Consider the following 19718-nt stretch of genomic DNA (forward strand, 5'->3'; position numbering starts at 1 on the left):
TAGGAATGGAATGTGAGGCAGGTTTGCCCTTCGCAGTTCCCAGCTTGACTTTTCCCTCTGGCTTAGTGATTTTGGAAGACTTATTTTCCTTTCACAGTACAACCTCACTCCACCACATTCTAAAGACCAAAGCAAGACATAAAGCCGCCACAGATGTCACTACTTGATGGGAGGAGCTGCCATGTCACACTGGGAAAGGCATGGATATTAGGCAAAGGCAATTTAAAATGACAAGATACCACCTCACACTCACTAGCACAGATATTATCTAAAACACAGAACCCAACAAGTCTTTTGGTGAAGACGTGGAGAAACTGGAACACTTGCACACCGTTGCTGTGAATGTAAATGGGGCAGTGCTGGGAAACAGACAGTGGTTCCTCAAATAATTACACATAGAATTACTGGCCGGTGCCAGGCACGGTGGCTCAGGCCTGTAATCCCAGCACTTTGGGAGGCTGAGGCGAGCGGATCATCTGAGGTCAGGAGTTCAAGACCAACCTGACCAATATGATGAAACCCCATCTCTACTAAAAATACAAAAACTAGCCAGGCATGGTGGCACGTGCCTGTAATCCCAGCGACTCCAGAGGCTGAGGCAGGAGAATATCTTCTACCTGGGAGGCAGAGGTTACAGTAAGCTGAGATGGCACCACTGCACTCTACCCTGGGCAATAAGAGTGAAACTGTGTCTCAAAAAAAAAAAATTACTGGCCAGGCAAGGTGGCTCACATCTGTAATCCCAGCAGTTTGAGAGGCTGAGTTGAGTGGATCATCTGAGGTCAGGAGTTTGAGATCAACCTCACCAACATGGTGAAACTTCATCTCTATTAAAAATACAAAAATTAGCCAGGCCTGGTGGTGGGTGCCTATAATCCCAGCTACTCGGGAGGGAGAACCGCTTGAACCCAGTGACCAGAGGTTGCAGTGAGCCAAGATACTGCCACTGCACTCCAGCCTGGGTGACAAGAGCAAAACTCTGTCTCCAAAAACAAACAAACAAACAAAAAACCATGCAATTAAGCACTTCAACTTCTGGGTATATACTCAAAAGGATGAAAAGCAAGACCTCATATATTCGAACCCCCATGTTTGTTTGTTTGTTTATATTTTTTGAGATGGAGTTTTGCTATTGTTGCCCAGGCTGAAATGCAGTGGCGCCATCTCAGCTCACTGCAACCTTCACCCACCACAACTTCCACCTACTGGGTTCAAGCAATTCTCCTGCCTCAGCCTCCCAAACAGCTGGGATTACAGGCATGTGCCACTATGCCTGGCTAATTTTGTATTTTTCATAGAGATGGGGTTTCTCCATGTTGGTCAGGCTGGTCCTGAACTCCCGACCTCAGGTGATCCGCCTGCGTTGACCTCCCAAAGTGCTGGGATAACAGGCATGGGGCACTACCCCTGGCAGAACCCCTATATTTATAGCAGCGTTATTCACGATAGCCAAGAGGTATCTGCCGTGTCTATTGACAGATGAATGGATAAACTAAATGTGGTGTATCCATACAATGGAATATTATTCAGCCTTAAAAAGAAAGAAAGTTCTGACCCATGCTACTACATGGATGAAACTTAAATACATGTTCAGTGAAATAAACCAGTCATAAAAAGACAAATACTGAATGATTATACTTTTTCTTTTTTTTGAGATGAAATCTCACTCCATCACCCAGGCCGGAGTGCAGTGGCACCATCTTGGCTCACTGCAACTCCCAACTCCCGGGTTCAAGCAGTTCTCCTGTCTCAGCCTCCTGAGTAGCTGGGATTACAGGCATGTACCACCATGTCTGGCTAATTTTTGTATTTTTAGTAGAGACGGGGTTTTATCATATTGGCCAGGCTGGTCTTCAACTCCTGACCTCGTGATCCACCCACCTTGGCCTCCCAAAGTGCTGGGATTACAGGTGTGAGCCACCGCGCCCAGCCAATTCCACTTTTATGAGGTCCCTAGAATAGTAACACTCAGAAACAGAAAGCGGTTCCAGGGGCTGGAGGAATGGGGATGGAAGGTAGTGTTTTAATGGGAACAGTTTCAGTTTGGGAAGATGAAAATGTTCTGAGAGGGATGGTGGTGATGGTTGCACAACAGTGTGAATGTACTTCACAAAAATGCTTCCGAGGGGAAAACGGGGACATGTTAGTTAAACAGGACAAAGTTTCCATTCAGTTAGACAGGACTAATTTTAAAATGCCTGGCCGGGCACAGTGGCTCACGCCTGTAATCCTAGCACTTTGGGAGGCCGAGGTGGGTGGATCACCTGAGGTCAGGAGTTCAAGACCAGCCTGGACATCATGGTTACACCCCATCTTAAAAAAAAAAATTTTTTTTAATGCCTAAGAAGGTAAACTAATGTTATATGTATTTTACCAAAATGAAAAGAAAATTTAAAAACAGGCATGGATATAACTGGTGGAAGATCTGGACCATTTTTGCAAGTGATCCACCACACCTGGATCCTAAACTGTGGTACATTCCCCGTTTGCATTAACGTCTTCGAGTATCAGTGACCTCAACTTTATTTTTATTTATTAGAGACAGGGTCTCCTTCTGTCACCCAGGCTAAAGTGTAGCAGCGTGATCATGGCTGACTGTAGCCTTGATCTCCTGGGCTCAAGCGATCCTCCCACCCTGACCTCCTGAGCAGCTGGGATTATGGCAAGCGCCACCACACCTGGCATCATCATTAAAATGAGGATGAGTGTCATGCTCCTGTCTGGATGTTGAGGCTGGAAAAAATTGGAATTAATTATCTAAGATGTGTATCTGGCCAGGTCTACTCTTTTCATTTTAAGTGGGAGACAAACCTTATCCCAGTAATCAAGCCCATGGCTTTGCAGTCACAGCCACAGACTTGGGAACAAACAAGAAAAGGAAAAGAGAAACCCCAGGCAGGTGCTGTGTCTAAAGGATGGGGCCTTCACTGAAAAGACAATTTAACAACAAAATGAAGGGTAACTTGTCTTGTGCTTTATTAGCAGCTTGGGGGGATAGTCAAGCTTACCTCTAATTTTGCAAATTACAACAGGCCTGAACCTGCACAGCCTAGACAAGTGTTGTTACTCTTCCCAAATTTTGGGACAGCTTTGGGGAATTACTCAGTCCAGCAATTTAAAGGAACTTTTTTATTTTTAAAAAGCTTTTACTAGAGACAGGGTCTTGCTTGATCACCCAGGCTGGAGTGCAGTGTGAAACTCCTGGGCTCAAATGATCCTCCCACCTCAGCCTCCCGAGCAGCTGGGACTGCAGTGTCAGCATCATGCCCAGCTCACTTGTTTCTTTTTTTTTTTTACTTTTTTTTTTTTTTTTTTGGTAGAATGGAATCTTGCTGTGTTTGTCAAGGCTGGTCTTAAACTCCTGGCTTCAAGCAGTCCTCCTGCCTCAGCCTCCCAAAGTGCTGTGCTTGGACCCAGAATGCCTTTTTTTTTTTTCTGGTTTGTTTCCACTGCATTTATTACAAATATAAAAAAAAAAAGTTAAAAAGAAAAAAAAGTCTCATTCTCAGTTCTCCAACAGCTCTCATCCCACCCTCTTGCCCATGCCACTTCTGGCCTATTTCCTCAAGGTCAGTTTGAAACTGAACCTGTTCTCTGCCATTTTCACAGAAAACAATCAGTGCCAGGGATGTAGGGAAAGAGGGTTGGAAGAGGGTGACTGTACTGCCCAGGTTCCACCCAAAGATAAGCAAGGTAGAGATTCACAGAATTCAAATGAAAGGACCGGTGGCCTCCCAATGACACAGTCTAACTCAAATGGGCTGGAAAGGATCTAGGTAGGGTAAAGCCATCTGAGGCTTTACAAAACGTCTCATGCGCCTGTGTCAGACCCAGAATGACCAACAAGAGAAGAATGGGGAGGACCAGGGAGGCAGTCCGATGGAGAGGTCACAGTCCTCCCATATTGGGAGATGGAAAGTTTAGAGGGCGCCAAGAACCTTACTCATTTTGGCAGAAAAACTTAACCTAGTGTTGGGAAGCCACAGACGTGCCACAGATACTGAGAAAGGCTGCGAGGGAATGCAGAGTTTCACAAAGCACAGAGATCACAGACCGTAGCAGTGGGGATCGTGCTACTGACAGAGAAACTACGAATTCCAAAAGCAGGGAGAGTGGCCCTTTGGAAGTAACTCTGTATCAGTCACTCAAACTTGACCCCAGGTTAGACAATCTGGCTGAGTTCCATGAGCAGCTAACAACACTGGGGGTAAGGGGTGTCACATGAAAAAGGACTTAAAACAAGCAGCTAGAAGAAGGGAAGGGCAAGAAACTGCTCCAGGGCTCTCAGGAATGGAGGGCAATACTGGGAACAGCTGGACAGAGGCACAAGAAACAGCCCCCAAGAGGTTTTCTGGGTCTGGCGTGGTGGCTCACTCCTGCAATTCCAGCACTTTGGGACGCCAAGGTGGGTGGATCACCTGAGGTCAGGAGTTTGAGACCAGCCTGACCAACATGGAGAAACCCCAACCCTACTAAAAATACAAAATCCACTGGGCATGGTGGCGTATGCCTGTAATCCCAGCTCCTCAAGAGGCTAAGGCAGGAGAATCACTTGAATCCGGGAGGCAGAGGTTGTGGTGAGCCAAGATTGCGCCATTGCACTCCAGCCTGGGCAACAAAAATGAAACTCCATCTCCAAAAAAAGAAAGAAAAAAGAGGTTTCCTGTTCAGCAGTCATTTGACAAAGGAAAAATCCCGGAGGCAGCTGAAGGGAAGGAGCAACGATGGGTCCCAAAGGTGAGTCTGTAGCAGCTGCGTCAGAAGAAGCGCAAGCACCGAGCCCTAGTGACATAACACAACTCTGAACCCCAAATGGGGGAACAGGCAGATAGGGTGGGTGTGTCACTAGTTGGGGTTGTTGAAAGAGCTTCAGAGTAGTCATCACAGGGCCACAAGGAACTACATGGCCTCTGGTCACAGAGGGCTCCTTCCACCCTGGCTGGGAGGGCACAGTCTCACAGAGGAGGGCTATTGGCACCCGGGTAGTAGAAGGCACAGAGATCCTCATATCAACAGTGGCCCTTTTTGGCAAAATGTCCACAGACAGGGCGGTGGGATTTGTCTTCCATAACCTAGGGGTCATCCTTGGTCAGGCAGCTATTCTTGATAAGAGACCAGCTTTTGAGCCTTCGAGGGTTTCTCTGTTCTTTGTGAAGGCTTCCCCTGGCGGGAACCCGGAAAAGGAGGTTCAGCATTGACTCCCCACCAACCACAGCTATATGGGTAGGCATGGGGCCAAGGCCTCCCGGAATTGGGCGTCTACCCTGAGGTGGAGGTGGGAGACTCAGGAGCCATGGAATCAGCTGTCCCCTTGCTCCTGGAAGAACTCTATGAGGAGCTGACTTAGGGTCACCAGGTTTTCCACTGGCCATGAAGTCTGTGTGGTCCGACAGGACTCCCATCCTCCTTACCTTCAGTCTCTTCCCACTCGGACAGTGGGGGCTGCTGCTGTGGCAGGGGCTGGTGCTGATTGTGCTTCTTTCATTTTGGCATTGTGGCGACAGCAATGGCTGCAGTGGGATTTGGCCAGAGGAACTCTTAATGAAAGAACTGGACCAAGCCTCTAGCAGGGTGCAGTTTTTGGCTGTTATGACTTTTGTCCAGTCCTGTGTGACCTGGGGTTGTGCTAATGCTCTCACTGGCCTGGGCCCTTAGGCTGGCCACAGTGCTGCCCACACTGCTTTGGGCTTTGGTTTATAATCTCATGTTCAGCCATTGCCCCCAGATGGTGTACCCCATGTCAGGGTTACTAGTTTGGGCACAATGTATAGCTCTCCCTCCACATACACAGAGCTGGCACGGAGCATGAGTTTTTATGTCCCCAGGTGATTTCTCTCTCGAGGCTCTAGAAATCCCTTCTCGCAAACACTGTAATCTGTCAGACAGGCTTCCTATAGTGGATTCTCAAAGGAGAAAGGGCTGGGATCTTGATTACTTTGTGTCCAGGAGGCAATCTGACCTCAGTGCAAGACTGCCAACTTTTCCCCAGCTGCCAGCTCTGAGTAGCTAGCAGGTCCCATTACAATCTCCTTTTCCCAAGGCCCCTCCATGCTTGCTTTGTATTTACCTCGGAAGAGCCAGTTAATGACTCTTCTCAAAATCACAATTAGCTCTACAGTGACGTTTTTAGTTCACCTAGACAAAGAAGAAAAATACCACTTGTTTTACTTACAAAAGCAAACCCTCAAGTCTCTCTAATTGTACACCGGCAACACCAAATAAATGATCACCGATCATCACAGCACCTGTCATGGTAAACATGTGAGGTCCTCCCCCCCGCCCCCCCCCCCCCCCCCCCGCTGCCTTGACCACCACGTGCACACTTACCTTCCCAGAACTGTTTGGGCCTCAGGCACAGGTGGAATCGCCTTGGCAGAGGAGGAAGTTCCCCCAGACTTCTCAGCACCAGTGTTCTGCAGCGCCCCCTGTGGTGGCAGCAAGGCTGTAGACTGGACTTTGAGGGTGGCTGTGGTCCTCTCTGCCTGGTGTTAGCAACTTGGACTGGTCCCTTTACAATGAGTGAGTCCTCAGGGTCCTAAATCCAGTGTTTTGGAGGATGAGCCTCAAGGAGAATGTAAAGGGACTTCTGCTTTATGTGAAGTTTAGGTGCTAAAGCCTAAACCCAATTTACATTATAGTTAATTTGCCTGTGTAAATTCCTTAAACAGCCTTGAATTAACAGAATTTAGGGTCCCTGTGAGTTCAAAAGCTAAAAATAACGTTTTCTTCTTTTCAGCTTGGCTATGCTCTAGTTTCTCTGGGACAGTGAGGAGTAAGGTCTAGTCTGAATGGTGGGAACAAGGGGAGAGCTAAGGGGTTCATAATAGCTGTACCTGGGGAATGGTGGCTCACACCTGTAATCCCCGCACTTGGAAGGCCAAGGAGGGAGGATTGCTTGAGGCCAGGAGTTTGAGAACAGCCTGAGTAACATAGCAAGACCAGTTTCTATGAAAAAAAAAAAAAAGGCCGGGCGTGGTGGCTCAAGCCTGTAATCCCAGCACTTTGGGAGGCCGAGGCGGGTGGATCACAAGGTCAAGAGATCGAGACCATCTCGGTCAACATGGTGAAACCCTGTCTCTACTCAAAATACAAAAAATTAGCTGGGCATGGTGGCGCGTGCCTGTAATCCCAGCTACTCAGGAGGCTGAGGCAGGAGAATTGCCTGAAACCAGGAGGCGGAGGTTGCGGTGAGCTGAGATTGCGCCATTGCACTCCAGCCTGGGTAACAGGAGCGAAACTCCGTCTCAAAAAAAAAAAAAAAAAATAGCCAGGCATGATGGTGAGCACTTGTAGCCCTACCTGGGAGGCTGGCATGGGAGGATCACTTGAGCCCAGGAGACTGAGCCTGCAGTGAGCTGTGATTGCACCACACTGCACTCCAGCATGTGTGACAGAGTGAGACTCTGTCTCAAAAAAATAAAAATAAAAAAGCCAATGACCTTCCACCCTGAATGTCTGATTGGCTGCAAGTTGAATGACCATATGATAATTCCAGCAAGTAACTGGTAATGTGGGACATAGTAGTGATGGATATGTTATGCCATTGAATCTCACAATAACTACATAAGGCAGGTAGGATTTGTTCCTGCTTGCTATTTATAAATGTGGAAACTGAAGATCAGAGAGAGCCTATATTTAGCTTTGAGACAAGAATGGCCATGTAATGACCTCTTCCAAGCTCTGTTGGCTCATCAGATGGTCTGATCCCCAGGGGCAAGCTCAGCTTAGACTCAGGCTGGGCCCTGCTACCAAAGACATGGCAGAATAATACCCTCTGGTTAAGATTCAGACCCAGGGCTCTTGGAGGCTGTCAGAGTGAGATAAGCACCTATCGGGGAGGGGAAGCTGGGACATGGTTCTGAGAGGCAACCAGGAGCTTTGTTCTGTAGATACTTAATAAGTTCAAGATGGGGGTGAACAGCACAGAGGGTGTCAGGCAGAAGTAGTAGAGGAGGAGGCCAGGTGGAGACGCTGGAAGCATAGCCTGTGTCTCGGGGATTACAGCATGTGACTGAAGTGTACAGTGTGGGGCCGCTCTGGATTAGAGTGCTGGGTTGGGAGGGGTGCCAACTTAGGATGTGCCTCTACTGCCATTGTGAGGGGTGAGCTTGGTGGGGAGGGAAGGACACAGGAGACAGCACATCCACTAAAGCCCCACTCGGGTTGGCCAAAAAAGTGTGGCTTTTGGGTCCTGAACGCAAGTGGAGACTGCCCATTAACAGAGCAGATGCTGATTGTGTGAAAATTGTGTGTGAGTCCTTCACAAACATCGGGCTGAGTCCCTGGGTGGCTTTTCTCTCTGTTTGAAGCTTTCCCTGCATACTTTAACTCATGCTGGGTTTCTCTCTTTGCGGCTAGCCAAGCAGGGAGCATGTTGAAGCAATGTGTCCATCAGTGGCAAGTGACAGAAAATCCAGCTCAAACTGGTACAAAGAGAATTTACTGACTCAGGGAATTGGCTTCAGGCCCAGTTCAAACAATTCTGGAATCCTGTCTTCCTCACATGCCTGTCTCTGACTCGCTGCAGTGGCCACGTGTGGATTAAATTCCCACTCCTGGAGAACCTCCTGGACTGAGGGGAACAGCTGGTTCCCTGAGGACTGGTGCTGGGCTGGCAATTCCACCAACCCCCATTATTCTAGGGTTCTGGATGGCAGGAACCAAATGAAGCCTGCTCTTCCCTGATAGCTGAGGCATCTCCAAGGCCCAAGGCAATCTGGGCCTCAGGAGTGGTCTTTGCTGGTTGCCAGGCCCAAGGCAAGATAAGAAAGATCCCACCTAAGCTGATGACTTTGATCACCTTAGATCAGCCAGGTCTCCTCCCAAGGGATACTCCCAGGTGGGAGTGTGAAAGTCCAGCCTGACTCAGGGAATCTCTCCAGCTATTTCTGTCGCCAAGCCCAGACATGACTGTTTCCCAAGACTGCACACATTTTTTTTTTTTTCCTGAAGCGTCAAATTTCTTATCAGTTCATAGCAGTCCAAATCCAGATTATTGATGGACTTTTACTTCATGGAAGGATTCTGTGAAAAATAGTCTTGGGCTTTTCTTACAGTCTTTCAAATTGCACTGTTATCTCTGTTTCCCATAATATTTGGTAGAATATGTTGTATAAGCAGGTTCTTAATCAATTTTCAAGTTTATTGCATGCTTTGCAGTCTGTAAAGGGATTTTAATTATGTCCTTCCACTCATCTTTTTTTTTTTTGAGACAGGGTCTCGCTCTGTCGTCCAGGTTGGAGTACAATGGCATGATCATGGCTCACTGCAGCCTTGATCTCCTGGGCTCTAAGGATCCTTCCACCTTGGCTTCCTGAGTATAGCTAGGACTACAGGCCTGTGTCACTATGCCTGGCTAACTTTTGTATTTTTTGGTACAGACGGGGTATCCCCATGTTCTCCAGGCTGGCCTCAAACTCCTAGACTCAAGCAATCCTTCTGCCGCTGCCTCTCAAAGTGTTGGGATTACAGGTGTGAGCCACTGCATCTGGTCTCTTTTGCTAGTCTTGAAAGAGAACTAATCAGTCTGGAGAGATAATCAGTCTGTGATTAATACATCCATTTTCTGGTCTGAGCAACTGAGGTTCAGAGAGGTCAACTGACTTGCCCAAGATCACACAAGCAGGTGGCAAGTCTGGGACTCACCCTCAGAACTGCCTCACCCTCAAGCTGTGCTGTGTGTGCTTCATCAGGCTGTCGCCACAGAGCAGATGGAAGAGAATTTTTCCATGTGGGGTAGGATTGTCAGGTAAAATACAGGATGCCTCCTTAAATCTGAATTTCAGATACCAAAAATTTTTTTTGGTATATCTCATATACACTTGCTGCATGGGACACCCTTATACTAAAAAATTGTGTTGGTCACTGAAATTCAAATGTAACTGAGTATCTTGCATTTTTATTTGCTAAACCTAGTAACCCTAATTTAGAGGAAAAATCATAATTTAGTGGTCACTGAAGCCCCCTAGAGGGACAGCGGTTTCCTGAGATCACAAGGGGAGTTACTGGCAAATCCAGGATTGGACCCAGTCTTCCTGTTCCTCAGTCCTGACCCTCTTGGGGTGGCTGTGAAGCCATCTGAAGTCCCTGGAGCAGGGCATGGTGGTAAGAACAGCTGCTTTCTCTCTGCAGAGGCTGCCCACATGGCCTATCGCCTCCCCAGCTGTCTCACTGGGCAAAACCAAGAAGTGAATCCCTGCATGGAGGAGATGAGAAGAGCGAGGTCACAACAATTTAGAGAAGACGGTGTTGATTGAGATTTTTCAGACAGGGAGCACAGGCTGCTCAGGAAGCAGCTAATTAAGCAGGAGACTTCAATTAAGAAGCAGTTTGGGTGTTTGCAGCAAGCCCTAGCAGCCACCCAAGTGTAGCAGAGAAAACCACAGGCTCGGGTTCTGGCTCCCCACGTTCACTGACTGCGAGATCTCAGGCCAGCTATTGAGCCTCCCTGGACATCTGTTCTTTTGACTATGAAATGAGGGGGTCATGCTGCTTGATTATTGAAGGACCCTGCTGACCTCAAAGTGGGTGATTCCAGGGAGTGGGAGGATTCTTTCCCTCCAGTGCTGGAACATTTCCCACTGCATTCTAGTGTCTTTATCACCCTCTTTGCATTCCACTGAAGGGCAATTATTCTCAGTTGTAGTGGATTTGGATTCTAATCTATAAACTCAGGTGTGCACAAATCACACCTTTCTTTAATTTTTATATCCTAATTTCTCTTCCCAGATCCTATTCCTGTAGGGTGGCAACTCAACATTTCTTCTCTTTCCATCTCTAGGATGCACCTACACACTTGAGGGATTAAATGTGGTGCTAAGTCATCGTGGGGAGGGGTTAGTAGCCTCCACTAAGGTATCATCTGGGCCTTAGGAGTGGTCTTTGCTGGTTGCCATGGAGACCACATTCCCATCTGCCGAGGATGCAGCATGTAGCAACTGATTGCAATAATGGCCCCGATTTTTCTTGCTTCCCAATATTCACGTCCTTCGGTACAGCATCCTTTCCCTCCCACGCTGGCCATGGGACTTGCTTTGGCAAATGGCATAGAGGGAAATTTAATACAAATTGAAGTTTGAAAAAGCCCTTGATCATTGAGGTTTTGTCTCTTGAATCCTGCCACTGCCATGAAGTGGGCTGGAGAGATGAGCCCAGGAGGAGTCCATGCCCATCCACACCCAGGCTAGCAGGTTGGAACGTTGTGAGAGGTACACAGAAAGAGTTAACGGCCAACTAACTCGGGGGCTGAGTCATCCCAGCCAAGGTGTCCCAGCTGACCTACCAGCTCACTACAGGATGGCAGCCAAGATCAGTCAAGTGCTGCCCGGGTTAACAGAACCACCCAGCTGACCTATGGACTCATTAGAAACAATGAATGTTTTTAAGCCTTAAAGTTTTGGAGTGATTTGTTATTCAGCAATAGCTAACTGATACATGATTTTTCCCTATACTCCAGGGCCTGCTCCCTGCTTCCTAGACCCCACCGGGGTTGTTGGCATTGAATAGCATGCATAGGAGAAGCTTTCCTTTGACAGAGCTGTGGCATCTGAGACACAGGATGTTCCATTACAGAGTGGTGATCAAGGCCATCTCATGACATTCTGGGCAATGCAAACAGGACCAATATTTGTAGAATATAATTTGATAATGTATGCCAAAAGCCTCTAAATAGTTCACACCCTTGGTACAATTATTTAAGGAAATAATCTAAAATCTGGGGAAAAAAATAAAAAAATAAAAACCTTTGTACACAAAGATTTTAATTATAGTGTTATTTATATTAGAAAAAATCTAAAATATCTAACAGCTTCATTAAGTAAATTAGGATATATCTCTTTGATAAGTTATATATAGCTGTTCAAAAACATTTACAAGGAATTTATAAGCAACATTGGAAAATATTTGTGTTATGCTGTTAGCTAAAAAGATTACAAAATCATAAGAATATGATCTCATATGTTCAAAAAAGTAGAGAATGGTAATCGTAGTTGAATTCAGGTGGTAAGTTTATGGCTGATTTTTTTACGAGATGGGGTCTCACTATGTTGCCCAGGCTGAACTCAAACTCCTGGGCTCAACTGATTCTCTTGCCTCAGCCTCCTGAGTGGCTGGGACTACAAGTACATGTACCACTGTACCTGGCTATGCTGATTTTTATTTTGTTTCTACTGTATATATTTCTGAATTTTCTACATTTTGTACAATGAACACATATCATTTATAATATTAAAAAAAAAAAAAACTTCGGCCTGGCACAGTGGCTCATGCCTGTAATTCCAGCACTTTGGGAGGCCAAGGTGAATCACCTGAGGTCAGGAGTTCAAGTCCAGGCTGGCCAACATGGTGAAACCCCATCTCTACTAAAAATACAAAAGTTAGCTGGGCATGGTAGGCATGTACCCGTAGTCCCAGCTACTCAGGAGGCTGAGGCAGGAGAATCGCTTGAACCTAGGAGGCAGAGGTTGCAGTAAGCCAAGATCACACCACTGCACTCCAGCCTGGGCAACAGAGCAAGACTCTGTCTCAAAATAAAAACAAACAAACAAACAACTTCTTGGCCGGGCGTGGTGGCTCACGCCTGTAATCCCAGCACTTTGGGAGGCCAAGGTAGGTGGATCATGAGGTCAAGAGATCGAGACCATCCTAGTCAACATGGTGAAACCCCATCTCTATTAAAAATACAAAAATTAGCTGGGCATGGTGGCACACGCCTGTAATCCCAGCTACTTGGGAGGCTGAGGCAGGAGAATTGCTTGAACCCAAGAGGCAGAGGTTGCAGTGAGCCGAGATTGTGCCATTGCACTCCACCCTGGGTAACAAGAGCAAAACTCCAACTCAAAAAAAAAAAAAAAAAAAAAAAGAACACTTCTTATTTTTATCTATTAGTGCAAATATCAGCCTGGAGCCAGCCAGGAAAACACAATGTTCTCTCATGGAATTTAATACAGGGGATTGGTTGCTCTGGTGAGGGAGGTGGTGGCAGTCAGGTTAGAGGAATTAGCTCAGCAGGAGGCCACTCTCATTCCTAGGAACAAAGAGATGGTAGTAGGTGTGACCCAGGAGTTGGGGTACCCAGCAGAAGCTAGAGCCATGGGAAGGGCCTTCCTGGTAGGTGATGGGACCACTGAAGTTCCCAGGGGGACCAGGCAGAGCTAAAGCCACAGAGAAGGTCCTCCCGCTCCTGGTGATGTCAAAGGGCACCCAGGGGAGAAATGCCCTGGCTTATCCTCTCTTCCCACCCTCAGCGTTCCAGCACCAGTGGCCACTGGTTGAATGAGAAGCCAGAGGACAAGGGCAGAGTGGAAATGGACCTGAGTGCCTGTGGGCAGTTGACCAGCATGCTGTGTATGGCTTTTATGTAACAAGGGTCAGTGTTTACTTAGAAACCTGGCCTCCACTTAGTTTTGTTGTTTAAGGTACACATTTCTCCATTTCCTTGGAGGCATCTGGGAACTTACTTCTCCTAACTGCAAAGTACTCTACTTGTTGGCTTAACTATTTCCCTATCCTTTGGCATTTGGGTCCATTCCAGTTTTGTTGCTTCTACAAACAAAATAGATAGGTACAATGATTTAAGCTTTCTCTTACATTATTTCTTTCAGCTCAATTCTCCCAGGATGGGCCATTATATGCCATCCATTTAAAAGGTGTGGCATGGTGGCTCATGCCGGTAATCCCAGCACTTTGAGAGGCCGAGGTGGGCAGATCACCTGAGGTCAGGAGTTCAAGATCAGCCTGGCCAAAATGGTAAAACCCTGTCTCTACCAAAATATACAAAAATTAGCTGGGAATCGTGTTTGCATGCCTGTAATCCCAGCTGCTGGGGAGGCTGAGGTGGGAAAATCATTTGAACCAGGGAGGCGGAGGTAGCAATGAACGGAGATCAACCTACTGCACTGCACTCCAGCCTGGGTGACAGAGCGAGACCTTGTCTCAAAAAATTAAATAAAAAAAAATAAAATAAACTACCCCACAGTGAATGTCACTTCTATTAATATCACACCTATTAGGATGGCCACTATTAGAAATAAAATGGAAAATAACAGCTGTTGGCAAGGATATGAAGAAGTTAGAAGCCTTGTTCTGATGTGGGAATATCAACTGGCATAAACAGTATGGTGGCTCCTGAAAAAATTAAACATAGAATTGCCATATGATCCACAATCCCACCTCTGGGTACATGTCCAAAAGAAGTGAAAGCAGAGACTCAAATGGATATTTGCACACAAATGTTCATAGGAGCATTATTCACAATAGCCAAGAGGTGGAAAGAACTTAAATGTCTATTGACAGATGAACGAATAAAGAAAATGTCTCTGTTCATATGATGGGATATTACTTAGCCTTAAAAAGGAAGGAAATTCTGAGCCATGCTACAACATGGATGAACCTTGAGGACATTATGCTAAGTGAACAAGCCAGTCACAAAAGGAAAAATACTGTGTAATTCCACTTATATGAGGTACCTAGGGCAGTCAATTTCATAGAGACAGAAAGTGGAATGGGGGGTGCCAGGGCAATGGGAAAGAGAAATAGAGAGTTAGTGTATCAGGAGTAAAGAGTTTTAGTTTTGCAAGATAAAAAAGTTCCAGAGGGCAGGTCGAGGTGGCTCACGCCTGTAATCCTAATGCTTTGGGAGGCCAAGGTGGGAGGATCACCTGAGGTCAGGGGTTCAAGACCAGCCTGACCAAGATGGTGAAATCCCATCTCTACTAAAAATGCAAAAATTAGCCAGGTGTGGTCGCAGGTGCCTGTAATCCCAGCTACTTGGGAGGCTGAGGCAGGAGAATTGCTTGAACCTAGGAGGTGGAAATTGCAGTAAGCCGATTGTGCTACTGCAGTCCAGCTTGGGCAATGGAGTGAAATTGGGTCTCAAAAAAAAAAAAAAAAACAAGAAATAGAAAAAAAAAGTTTTAGAGATCTGTTGTACAAAAATATTTAACACTACTGAACTGTGCACTTAGTCATGGTTAATATGGTAAAGTTGGCTTTTTTGAGACAGAGTTTCAGAGTTTCACTCTTTTTTGGCTCGACTGGATTGTGCTGATGCAATCTTGGCTCACTGCCTCTCCCTAGTTCTCCTTCCCGTGGCCCCAGCACCCCGCATTCCACTTTCTGTCTCGATGAAATTGACTGCCCTAGGTATCTCATATGAGGTACCTCATATAAGTGGAATCACTCAGTATTTTTCCTTTTGTGACTGGCTTGTTCACTTAGCATAATGTCCTCAAGGTTCATCCATGTTCAACCACCGCAACTGCTGGTTTCTACCACAGTTAAAATTCAGACATTGGTAGCCAAATCTTGTTAAATTTTAGAATGCTTCCCTTACCCTTCCATGTTGCCAAATTCATTCCTACTTGTCACTGAAGTGGCAACGTCCAGTCCATGGATGGCTTATTTCATACAGCTTCTGGTGTAGGCTCCATCAGCTGGGAACACTTTTCAGGTGGGAGTAACACGAGTACTCTTCCTTCTTTCCTTCCTTCCTTCCTTTCTTTTCCCCTTCCTTCGTTCCTTCTTTCTTTCTCTCTCTTTCTCTTTCTTGCTTTCTTTCTTTTTTGAGATGGAGTCTCGCTGTCCCCCAGGCTAGAGTGCAGTGGCACAATCTCACCTCACTGCAACCTCCACCTCTGAGTTTAAGTGATTCTCCTTCCTCAACCTCTCCAATAGCTGGGATTACAGGTACCTGCCACCATGCCTGGCTAATTTTTGTATTTTTATTAGAGACAGGGGTCTCACCATGTTGGCTAAGCTGGTTTCGAACTCTTGACCTCAAATGATCTGCTTGCCTCGGCCTCCCAAAGTGCTGGGATTACAGGTGTGAGCCACCATGCCCAGCTGAGCTGATCATTATTGAACTGATCAGTACTGAAGACAGATGATGAGTACACAAGGCTCATTTATACTATTTGCATATGTTTGGAATTTTCCATAATAAAAAGAAGGGGGGAAAAACCCCTTAAAGTCATGCTAATCCTGCAGGGCCAGGAAGCAGTGCCCAGGCACCCTGCTGGGACCCAGCTGAGGGTAGGGAAGATGACAGGGGACATAAAGTCAGCCCTTTGCCCTCCCTCGCAGCAGGCAATCTTAGGCAGGCATTTGACCAGGAAGGATGAATGGGTGTGGAGAGCTAGATATCAAGTTCTGCTCTGTGGGCCTGTGTGCCCAACGGCATGGCAGTGTGAACCAGCGAGGCTCCAGGTGCCGGGTGCTCCAATCACAGCAGCTCCTGTGCCCCTTTGCTCCCAGAAAAGGTCACATATTACACAATTGTATTTAGGTGAAACGTCCAGAATAGGCACATCTATAGATGCAAAAAAGTGAATTAATGGCTTCCAGTGGCTGCTGGAAGGGAAGAAATGGGGAGTGAGTGCTAAAAGGTATAGGGTTTCTTTTGGGGGTAATCGAAATGTTCTAAAGTTGATGGTGATACTTTCACAACTCTATACTAAAAGCCATTGGATAGTGAATTGTCTAGTATGTGAATTATATAAAAATAAACCTGTTGAAAACCACTGAGATGGGACTTTTCACTCCTTAGATTGGCAACACTGATGAAAACTCTAGGGAGACAGCCAGGCACAGTGGCCCATGCCTGTAATCCCAGCACTTTGGGAGGCCAAGTCGAGTGGATCACGAGGTCAGGAGTTCAAGACCAACCTGGCCCATCTCTACTAAAAATACACAAAAATCAGCCAGGTGTAGTGTCAGGCGCCTGTAATCGCAGCTACTCAGGAGACTGAGGCAAAGAATTGCTTAAACCAAAATTGTATCACTGCACTCTAGCCTGGTGATAGTGTGAGACTCTGTCTTAAAAAAGGCCTGGCAAGGTAGTTAACGCCTGCACACCTGTAACCCCAGCACTTTGGAAGGCTGAGGTGGGCAGATCACCTGAGGTCAGGAGTTTGAGACCAGCCTGACCAACATGGAGAAACCCTGTCTCTACAGAAAATATAAAAAATTAGCAGGGCATGGTGGCACATGCCTGTAATCCCAGCTACTGGGGGGCTGAGGCAGGAGAATCACTTGAACCCAGGAGGTGGAGGTTGTGCCATTGCACTCCAGCCTTGGCAACAAGAGCAAAACTCTGTTTCAAAAAAAAAAAAGAAAGAAAAGAAAAAAACAAAGGCCTTGCGCGGTGGCTCATGCCTGTAATCCCAGCACTTTGCGAGACGGAGGCAGGCGGATCACCAGGTCAGGAGATTGAGACCATCCTTGCTAACACGGTAAACCCTGTATCTACTAAAAATACAAAAAATTAGCTGGGCATGGTGGCAGTTGCCTGTATTCCCAGCTACTCAGGAGGTTGAGACAGGAGAATCGCATGAACCTGGGAGGCAGAGGTTGCAGTGAGCCAGGATTGTGCCACTGCACTCCATCCAGGGGGACAGAGCAAGACTTCTCTAAAAAAAAAAAAAAAGCCTAGGGAGACAAACTCAAATATCATTGCTAAGTGTCAATGAATGCTATCTTTTTGAAGAGCATTTTGGCAAGCTCTACTAGAATTTTTTTTTTTAAGACAGAGTTTTGTTCTTGTTGCCCAGACTGGAGTGCAGTGGCATGATCTCAGCTCGCTGCAACCTCTGCCTCCCTGGTTCAAGCAATTCTCCTGCCTCAGCCTCCTGAGTAGCTGGGACTACAGGCACAGACCATCATGCCCCACTAATTTTTGTATTTTTAGTAGAGGTGGGGTTTCCCTGGGTTGGCCAGACTGGTCTTGAACTCCTGATCTCAGGTGATCCACCTGCCTCTGCCTCCCAAAGTGCTGGAATTACAGGCATGAGCCAAGAGACCTGCCAAGAATTAAAAATGCACATACCCTTTGTCCCAGCGCCTCTGCCTGTGTGGAAATATGTGCAGTATATTCCCTGCGGAAACATTTGCAGTATATTCAGGTACCTCAGCGTTCTGCTGGTGCATTGTAAGAGGAAAGAAACCGGAAATACGGTAAATACACACCCACAGAAGGCACACTCATACAACAGAGTACAGCACAGCCGTTAGAAAGAAGGAGGCGGATTAGCCGGGTAGATGTGAAAAGATCTGCGGAGATGTGTTTTAGGTGAAAATATGGCAAGGTCCAATGTAGTGGGCAGAGTGATCTTCTTTTTATAGGTAAAAAATGCTGGCATACCAATGTCTTCAGGAAGGAAACAAAGAGGCATCGTTTCTGGGGAGAGCGACTGTGATGGAAAAGGTTTTAGTTTTCATTTCATAATCCTTTGGTATGGTTTGAATTTTGCAAACGTAGGCATTCATTAACTTTATTTTAAAAATACCACTGCGATTATCTGTGCGGCAGCATTACAGGCCATTTTCATCTTTGTGCTTAAAAAAAGACGTATTAAAAAAAAGAAAACCTTTTAAAATAGCCTGCATTCCAGAAAAATGTGTGTTGGTTCTTTGTGTGCATGTAATGATGTACTGCTGTCATCCCAGAGGACTGGAATTAGAGCTCATGCACTCTCTCTCTGGGCCTCAGTTTCCCCTCCTTAGGAGAAGGCTGCAGAATGCGGTGGGGGTGTGAGTGCAGGGGGGTGATGCTGGCTCTGAGGTCCAGAGGCTGACTCCTCAGTGAGTGTTGGGTAGCTCTCCCTCCTCCTGCTCATCTTGTCCTGGGGCTGGAGGTCATGGGTGAAAAAGCTGGAGTGGGGAGCAGGGTTGGTTCCTCTGAAACAGTAAAGTGCAGGGTCTCAGAGGATGCCTGTGGGTGTTGAAGCAGCTAGGGGAAGCCTAAGGTCTAAGCCAGGGCTGCAGCGACCTCTCTGAAGGTTGGTGCACAGAGGCCTCGTAGGCTGCCCTGAGAGCGCCTGAGGCACGGAGTGTGTGTGCGTGTGCATGCCTGTGTCTGTGCATGTTAATGTATATGGCTTGAGGAGCCTGGAGTGTCTGTGTCTTTGCTCCCACATGTGTTTATGGGGTTATCTCTCTGTGTCCTGCATGCATCAGGCAGATTTCTTGTTGAGCTTCAGGGCTCCTTCCAAGGTTTCTAGTTTTGTATTCATAGTTTTAATTTTTTTTTTTTTGAGATGGAGTTTCACTGTTGTCCTCCATCCTTGAGTGGTGGTGTGATCTCGGCTCACTGCAACCTCCACCTCCTGGGTTAAAGTGATTCTCCTGCCTCAGCTTCCCAAGTAGCTGGAACTACAGGTGCCTGCCACCGTGCCTAGCTAATTTTTGTATTTTTAGAAGAGACAAAGTTTCGCCATGTTAGCCAGGCTGGTCTTGAACTCCTGACCTCAGGTGATCCACCCGCCTTGGCCTCCCAAAGTGCTGGGAATACAGGCATGGGCCATTGCATTGGCCTTTTTTGTTTTTTAAGAGCTGTCCCTCCCACACTGTAGGAACATCAGGCCTCACAAACCCTGACTCTGTCCTTGGCATATGTATATCTAGATCCACAGCTATATATTTGCCTTCCTGTCACATCTGTGCTCCAGGAACTTCCCTTTCTGGAGAACAGACACAGCAGGGAAGATGTTCAGTATTTTGGGGTGTCGCATTTTTATCTTTATCCTGGGACAATCAGGGAGATGGAGATTGGGAGATTGGCAGGGGTGGCCAGACATGGGGCTGGGGCATGGCAGCACTCACTGTGAGGGTGCGTCTCTGTCTGTGCCTGTGTGTGTGCATTTGAGTCTGGCACCGTGGGTGTGTGCCTGTAGCTGTGGGCTCTGTGTCTCCCTCCATCTGTGCAGCTGAGGGAGCACCCCAGA

At 46.9% G+C, this 19718-nt stretch overlaps 1 pseudogene; it reads right to left on the reverse strand.

Annotated features, from left to right (window-relative positions):
• Positions 1–3192: 3192 nt before the first annotated feature.
• Positions 3193–5520, reverse strand: LOC100386829 (proline-rich protein 3 pseudogene; annotated as a pseudogene).
• Positions 5521–19718: the final 14198 nt, after the last annotated feature.

The sequence above is a fragment of the Callithrix jacchus genome, chromosome 15, assembly GCF_049354715.1.
Source record: "Callithrix jacchus isolate 240 chromosome 15, calJac240_pri, whole genome shotgun sequence".
NCBI lineage: Eukaryota > Metazoa > Chordata > Mammalia > Primates > Cebidae > Callithrix > Callithrix jacchus.